The sequence below is a fragment of the Engraulis encrasicolus genome, chromosome 14, assembly GCF_034702125.1.
Source record: "Engraulis encrasicolus isolate BLACKSEA-1 chromosome 14, IST_EnEncr_1.0, whole genome shotgun sequence".
NCBI lineage: Eukaryota > Metazoa > Chordata > Actinopteri > Clupeiformes > Engraulidae > Engraulis > Engraulis encrasicolus.
This window is the reverse complement of record NC_085870.1, coordinates 45,937,105-45,944,604: the sequence shown is the minus strand read 5'-3', so window position 1 is coordinate 45,944,604 and position 7,500 is coordinate 45,937,105. Positions and strand designations below refer to the sequence as shown.

General features: G+C 42.8%; 1 protein-coding gene and 1 long non-coding RNA gene across 2 annotated transcripts in view; one reads left to right on the top strand and one right to left on the bottom strand.

Moving 5' to 3' along the window:
- The window catches only part of celsr2 (cadherin, EGF LAG seven-pass G-type receptor 2), a 137,342-nt gene that overhangs the window by 99,238 nt on the left and 30,604 nt on the right, over positions 1 to 7,500 (bottom strand). The gene's annotated exons all lie outside the window — the stretch shown is intronic.
- LOC134463363 (uncharacterized) lies at positions 2,332 to 4,168 on the top strand. The gene is made up of 3 exons (XR_010037733.1): positions 2,332 to 2,484; positions 3,365 to 3,430; positions 3,807 to 4,168. It is a non-coding gene; the product is annotated as an uncharacterized LOC134463363 (long non-coding RNA).

The following is a 7,500-nucleotide window of genomic DNA, read 5'->3' as shown; positions in this document are numbered from 1 at the left end:
ACGGGGTCAGAGAAGAGTTTTCATCAGGGTCCAGAAAATGGTAGGACTGGAGTTGTGTATTACGAACAGACTTCAAAAACACATTTGCACATCATAAAACAGCAAAATTGTCTATAAAGTCTATCATACAGTGGTTGTAAACCTTATTAATGTAGCCTACTATATGCATTCTCAACTTATCGGACTGATTTTGGGCCAGGTGGTGAGGGCAAGCCATGGACACATTTAATCATAGACAGACACAGACAGACACTCATATAAGCGCACGCGCACACTCACACGCACACGCACACGCACACGCACACGCACACACGCACACACGCACACACACTTCCCACGGCTTATGTGATCTTGTCCGAGGCAGCAGTGGATTTTTCGAGAAAAAAAAATCCAATAATGTTGACTGTACATTCTGGGGGGAAATGCAATTGTTGGACAAGCGAGCAAGCAGCAAGCTTTGATGGTTTTAAGCTTAGTCAGCTGTGCTGTGGAGCTTAAGTGGAGGTGCCACAGTAACACCTCTATTACTACTCCCAGTCACACACACACACTAGTGTAGAGATCCACCATCCCCCTCTACAAACACACATCACACATCACACATACACACATACACACATACACACACACACACACACACACACACACACACACACACACACACACACACACACACACACACACACACACACACACACACACACACAGGGCTGTAACGATACAACCAACTCACGATTCGGTTCATATCACGATTTATGAACTACGGTTCGATACACCCCACGATTTCACATTCGCTAACATTATAAAACAAAATTAGGAATAAAAACAATGACAGTTTATAGGTAGAATATGTTACAAGAGGCTACTAATACTTATAAAAGGCTTAATTGTAATAATGATGATGATTGAAAGCTTGGAAGCACGATCACTTCATATCTTGTGGTTGTTTTCTGGACTGATGGGTAACAAAACTTTGAAAGGGTACAGTATATTACGATACTGCCTCCTTGTATCGCGATTACAGTATCGTGACTCGATGTGTCACGATTTCTCAGTTCGATACAATATCGTTACAGACCGAACACACACACACACACGCAACATACACACGCACACAACACACGTGCAACATGCACACACACCAGGGCTTAACACTAACACACGCCAGGTAGCCAAATGCGGGTGAAAGTCGGCCTTGGCTAGTAGATACCGAGGGTTCACTAGCCATTCTGGCGGGTCCGTTACTATTCTGAATGATGAGGCACCGCATTTTGTAGTTTTTTTCTTCGGACCGTCTTTGCCACAAAAGCAATACAATGCGATTTCGCGAGCCTACAATACCCATGAAACACCTGTGTCACGTGTCACCTGTGTCTCACGCAAGCCAGGAATCTGATAGGCCTAGAGCTATAGTCTTGCGAAGAGGAGTGACAGCGAGCTACCGGGACATCAGCGTGCGCTTAGAAATGTCACTGAAAACCTTCACGTGAAAATAAAGTAGCGAAGTTCATCTCAACTGACCTGTTGACACTTAGTAGTAGTGGTCATTAAAATGACCAATGCGAGAGGAAAACATGTCAGTCTGTCTTACTCTTGTGAAAGTCTCAAGACTGATTAGCGCAGTGATAAGACAAGGACACATGCGGCATTAATAATGTTTGGTTTAAATTATTTTCTGATTTGCCTGTGTCTTCATACCCAGGGGCGGATCTAGGGGCGGGGCCACAGGGGCCGAGGCCCCTCCTCCAATTTGATTGGCCCCTGAGCGGCCCCTGTTCTGACAATCACCTGGCAAGAAAACCAGAAGTGGGGAATAGAGCTCGAAAGTCCCGCCCCTTAGTTCCGCGTTTCACGGGACCTAAGCTGACCATCTAACAACGTGGTAGCGAGTAAATATCTTCCGATCTCAGTCATGATATGCGCTGGGCTTCAAATATGCTGTTTAAGATGATAGATAAAGATTATTCATGCAGAAGTATCAATGTTTTGTTCTGAGGCCGTCGGCATGAAAAATGTGAAGAAACACAGCTTTCTAAAAAATGTGGGGGTTCGTACGAAAAATTAAGCAAAAATATCAGAAACAACATATATGGAGCTCGTGGCACAACTCGAAGGGGATCGAAATGCCATTTTAATACCGCCATTGGATTACATGCTACGATTTTCGGCTAAAAACGCCGTTGAGGTCCCATGAAATCGGGGGAAGTGACGTCACTTTCGAGCTCTATTTTTAAATGGTCACTGCAGTTCCACCTCCAAACTGTTGGTGGCAGTGCGCCGATTGCGTCAATACAACTGAATAGTCTCCCTTGAAAAAAATCTAGTGCCTCCTTAAAAATCTAGTTCTACGTGCCTCCTTAAAAAATCTTTGTGATGAACGGCTACCACTCCCCTTCCACGCGAATCAAAGAGGAGCAACAATTCTGTAAACTGAATGCCAGCCAGCAACGAGATGGAAGTTTAACAAGCTGACTTTGTTATTTGGTGAGTCAAATCTTCTTGTTTGTTGTAAGGTTTAGGTTTAGATACTGCACTATACTTTCTAATCATTGTCTGTTTCCAACCGACCTGTTGTTGAAAGAAGTTTGCAAATGTGGAAGATGGAAAGTGATGATAAAAACGCTCCATTTAACTCCTAGAGAGATCGCAAATAATTAAAGGTGTGAATTATGCTAATCAACCATCGTTAGCAATGCCTTTTAGCCTTGGGTCATTCAGCCTTTTGTATAGCTTCGTTTGTGTTAAGTTATAGCCTACCTTGTATTTCACGTGTAAACATAGCCACTATTTGAACACACTTTCCTATACTTAGGCTACCTGTGTTTAGTCCTTTATGAGAAAGAAGTTAGAATGTTTAAATTCGCTGGTCTGCAAAGTAATCCACTGCACTTGTTAGGCTAGCGTCATCACAATCACAAGTTGTTATTTTGTTTGTTGGATGGCAATAACTTTGACCTATTTGTTCAACAAATCGAGATGACACAACTAATTACATGTGTTGCTCTGGAAATGGCATTATTCATTGAGATTGTGTCGAGGAGCAGTGCTCAGTGGTCTAGACTTGTTTTAGCACCCAAATGCCTAGGCCTACTATAAGTTGTACAGCAAGTCCACTTGGTAGCCTAATAAGTACAGTACAAAATAGTTAAGTGCTTAAGCTGTAATAGCAGCCACATAAGTAATGATACTGTGTTGTATGGGTGTAATGTAGCCTACTTATTTGCATTTTTATTAAATAAAATAAACTAAATTGGAACTATAGGTTATTTATAAGTTGTATTTCTCTTACATGTGACCAACATATTACAGACAAGGTGAATTGCACTAACTGTGATTGTTTTGTTTTTTTCCATTTGCTCTGTAGACCTGTCCCAGTGCAGCAGAGGAGCCAGTGAAGAACAGCTGTGCTGTGCGCCACCTGGACCTGATGGTATGTAGGCTATGCCCAGCCAGTATCCTGTTGAAGTTTGTCAGTTGACAACTATTCATTGCTTAACAATATTAGAGTAGAAGTACTGTATTGATCTAGATTTCCAAAATAAGATTATGGTCTTGCCACATATAATATACATTTCACAGATCCAATATTTTGCACACATCTGCAGACAGACATGCATACATAGATTAATTTAGCAATTTAAAATGTTTATAAGTGATGGCATAATGGTAATGGTCATTCTCTTCTCTTGCTGTTGTAACCACACACTGGTGTGTTCAGTTCAATTTTTTAATTTAAAGGGAAAAAAAAGTTTTCTTTGCATAATGTTTGATATGTTCACTTATTTCTTCTATTTGCTTCTCCGCAGACATTTTGACGTCCAGAGCATCCTGCCATTCTGTATGCACGTAAGATCCTGACAAGAAATTGTGCAACTTATGCAAAAGTTAAAAAACAAGCTGCCTTAGTCAGTGATTTCACACTATCCACAATCACAAGACATAAGCGGTGAACCTTACAATGTATATAATATGCACATTTTGCCACATCCTGAATTTGTGTGCAAACGCAAGAGTGCTTTCCAGTCATAACAGCATTTCTGCCATAGCCATGACCGACTAGGTTGTTATGATACTCCAGCCCATGCTTTTCAAAGCATTTTACTACTACTTAGTCCTGTGTCATCCATAATAACACTGCTATCTGCTCCTATCTATATGTTGTTGATTATGTTTGATGTGTCATTCATGCACATAGATTGAATAAAAAAATAAGTATTGCAAATTATACTGATTCATAATGTTTTTTTTAAGTTTGAAAAGGAATAGGCCTGCTGAATTATTCATTTGTGTATTTGGATAGTAGCGTAGAAGTCGATGGTCTTTCCTGTCAGCATACTGTAGAAAAGTACGTTTGAAAAATGAGCAATATGTAGGTATGATGTATTAGAATATCAAGTCAAGTCAAGTCAAGTAGGTTTTATTGTCAATTTCTTTACATGCACTGGTCATACAAAGAATTTGAAATTACATTTCTTGCTTTCCCATACAGACATAGACTAATTAAGGTAAGGACATAGACAGTATAGACATAGACAGTACTTATACATGGACTTAAGACAGTATGGACATAGACAGTGCTCATACAGACATTTAAAGTGCAAGACTGGACAACAGGAATGACTTGTGTAGAGGACATACATTAAGAGGTATTTGTTGTGCTTTTGTGCTTTTCCTAAAAAAGTCCTTTATAGCGTTCTGACATGGTAATAGTAGCATTTTGAAGAAAATAAATATAAAAAAGGTCTGTCAAGTACACCAGCAGCAGTGTGTGTGTGTGTGTGTGTGTGTGTGTGTGTGTGTGTGTATGTGTGTGTATGTGTTTAGTGCAGGTAGAAGGTGCGGTGTGCGTCTTGTGTGTGTGTTCGTGTGTCTGTGTGTGTGTGTGTGTGTGTGTGTGTGTGTGTGTGTGTGTGTGTGTGTGTGTGTGTGTGTGTGTGTGTGTGTGTGTGTGTGTGTCAGTGTGTGTATGTTTGGGTTTAGTGCAGAAAGTGCAGTGTGCTTGTGTGGGTGTGTGTGTGTGTGTGTGTGTGTGTGTGTGTGTGTGTGTGTGTGTGTGTGTGTGTGTGTGTGTGTGTGTGTGTGTGTGCATGTTTTGAGTTAGTGCAGGTTGAAAGTTGAAAGTTCAGTCACAAGTATAGTAGTGCAGGTGGAATGTTCAGTCGCAGATATGGTGGTGGGGGATGGGGGGGGGGGGTTGTCAGTGGCCTTGCTGGCTGGAGGCTGACAGTGGGGGGGGGGGGTTGTTTGTCAGTGGCCTTGCTGGCTAGAGACTGACAGTGGAGGGAGAGTGGGTTGAGTGTTCAGCATCTTGATCGNTTGGTGCATTGGGCTGCTCGCCAGCGGGTGGTACGGGTACGGGAACGGAGGCGCCTGTACCTCTTTCCAGAGGGCAGGAGGCTGAACAGTTTGTGTGCAGGGTGGCTTGTGTCTTTGATGATCATCAGTGCTTTCCGGGTGAGGCGTGTGGTGTAAATGTCCTGCAGGGAGGGGAGTGGTACTCCAATGATCTTCTTCGCTGTGTTCACAACACGCTGGAGTGTCTTCCTGTTTTTCTCCGTGCAGCTTCCTCCCCACACTGTGATGCAGTTGGACACGACGCTCGCTCTCTATGGTTCCTCTGTAGAATGTTGTCATGATGGAGGGTGTAGCACTTGCCTTCTTTAGTTTGCGCAGGAAGTAGAGACGCTGATGGGCCTTCTTCGCCAGTGATGTAGTGTTGGTGGTCCAAGAGAGGTCGTCGCTGATGTGCACTCCAAGGAACTTGGTGCTGCTCACTCCCTCCACAGCATCGCCGTCGATGGTCAGTGGTGGCAGTTGTTTTTGGACCCTTTGGAAGTTGACAACAATCTCCTTGGTCTTGTTGACATTCAGCAGGAGGTTGTTGTCTTTGCACCATCTGGCCAGCAGGTCTACTTCTTCTCTGTAGTGAGTCTCATCGCCCTTGGTGATGAGGCCCACCAGTGTTGTATCATCCGCAAACTTCACTAGATGGTTAGTGCTGTGGGTCGTTGTGCAGTCGTGTGTCAGCAGCGTGAACAGCAGGGGGCTGAGAACACAACCTTGCGGAGCCCCCGTGCTCAGGGTCAGGGTGCTCGAGGTGTTGTTCCCTACCCGTACTGCTTGTGGTCTTTGCATCAGGAAGTCCAGCAGCCAGTTGCAGAGGGAGGTGCTGAAACCTAGTTTGTCCAGTTTTCTGATGAGTTGTTGTGGTATTATGGTATTGAATGCTGAACTGAAGTCAATGAACAGCATTCTCACATATGAGAATGAGTATGCAATACACTCAACAACATCTGCAAGGCTGGTAGCCTATTAACAATGAGGCTATGATGGGTAATTTAATTCATTAAGACTATGATGTTTTCTTGCCACTTGCTGGATAATGTGTATTGCCTTGTCGCCAATTGATGTTTATCTAAGCCGCGTCATCACTGGATCTCAGATGGTGATGACACTGAGTTGGCCCCTGAAGGTTACATTGGGCCCCACTGTGGCCCCTGTTTCAAAAAAATCCTAGAACCGCCACTGTTCATACCTTAATATTCCTCCATGTTTCTTGTGCTGTTGTTCCCGACTGTCAAACCGTTCTTAAAAAACGCGCAGTAGTAGCCTTCCAGACGGCACAAAAGCATCCCATTGCATGTCCCTTCGCAGGTGCCCGTCTCGCCCGTTTGTATTTTAAACAACTCACTATTAAACGGAATGAAAGGAAGTCGTAGCCCCTTCTGTAGTTACCGCATCTGTGTGTGCTTTCTAGTGGATACTTTTATAAGCAAATATTCCAGAAGAGGTGTTATTCCACTTCCATGTCCGAGGACCGGCCAACTTGGCAATGACTTTAGGCTATCTACTTTGCGCATGAATTTGGACGGCGACCTCCACAGATAGGCCTATATGATATGAAGAAGTCCCTCCAGATTAAAGACAAAAATATTTTGCTCTCGTGTAGCTTAGGCCTACATTTGTGCCCTTCCACAACACTGTGCTTGGTGTTTCTGCATGGTAGCCTAAATATAGGCCCTACTATAGGCTATGCCATTCCTCAGATCAGTAAATCTGTTCTTTGCATAGCATGCATGCATGGACCAGTTAATAGGCCTAACAATTCTAATTGCCCTATATTATATTATATTATATTATATTATATTATATTATATTATATTATATTATATTATATTATATTATATTATATTATATTAGGCCTATATTATATTATATTAGCCTACATTATAGGGCCTACAGCCTATTATATAATTAATTAAAGCTGCTATGATGGTTAAGAAAATTATGGCTAGTGAAAAGGCCCAATGGCTAGTGAGTCAGGAAAACCACTAGCCAAAATGGCTGGTAAGCGAAAAAGTTAGTGTCAAGCACTGACACACACACACACACACACACACAACAAATGTGCAACATGCACACACACGCAATGTGCATGCACACAGACACACACACGCCACACACACACACATGCACACAACAACATGTTCACACACACGC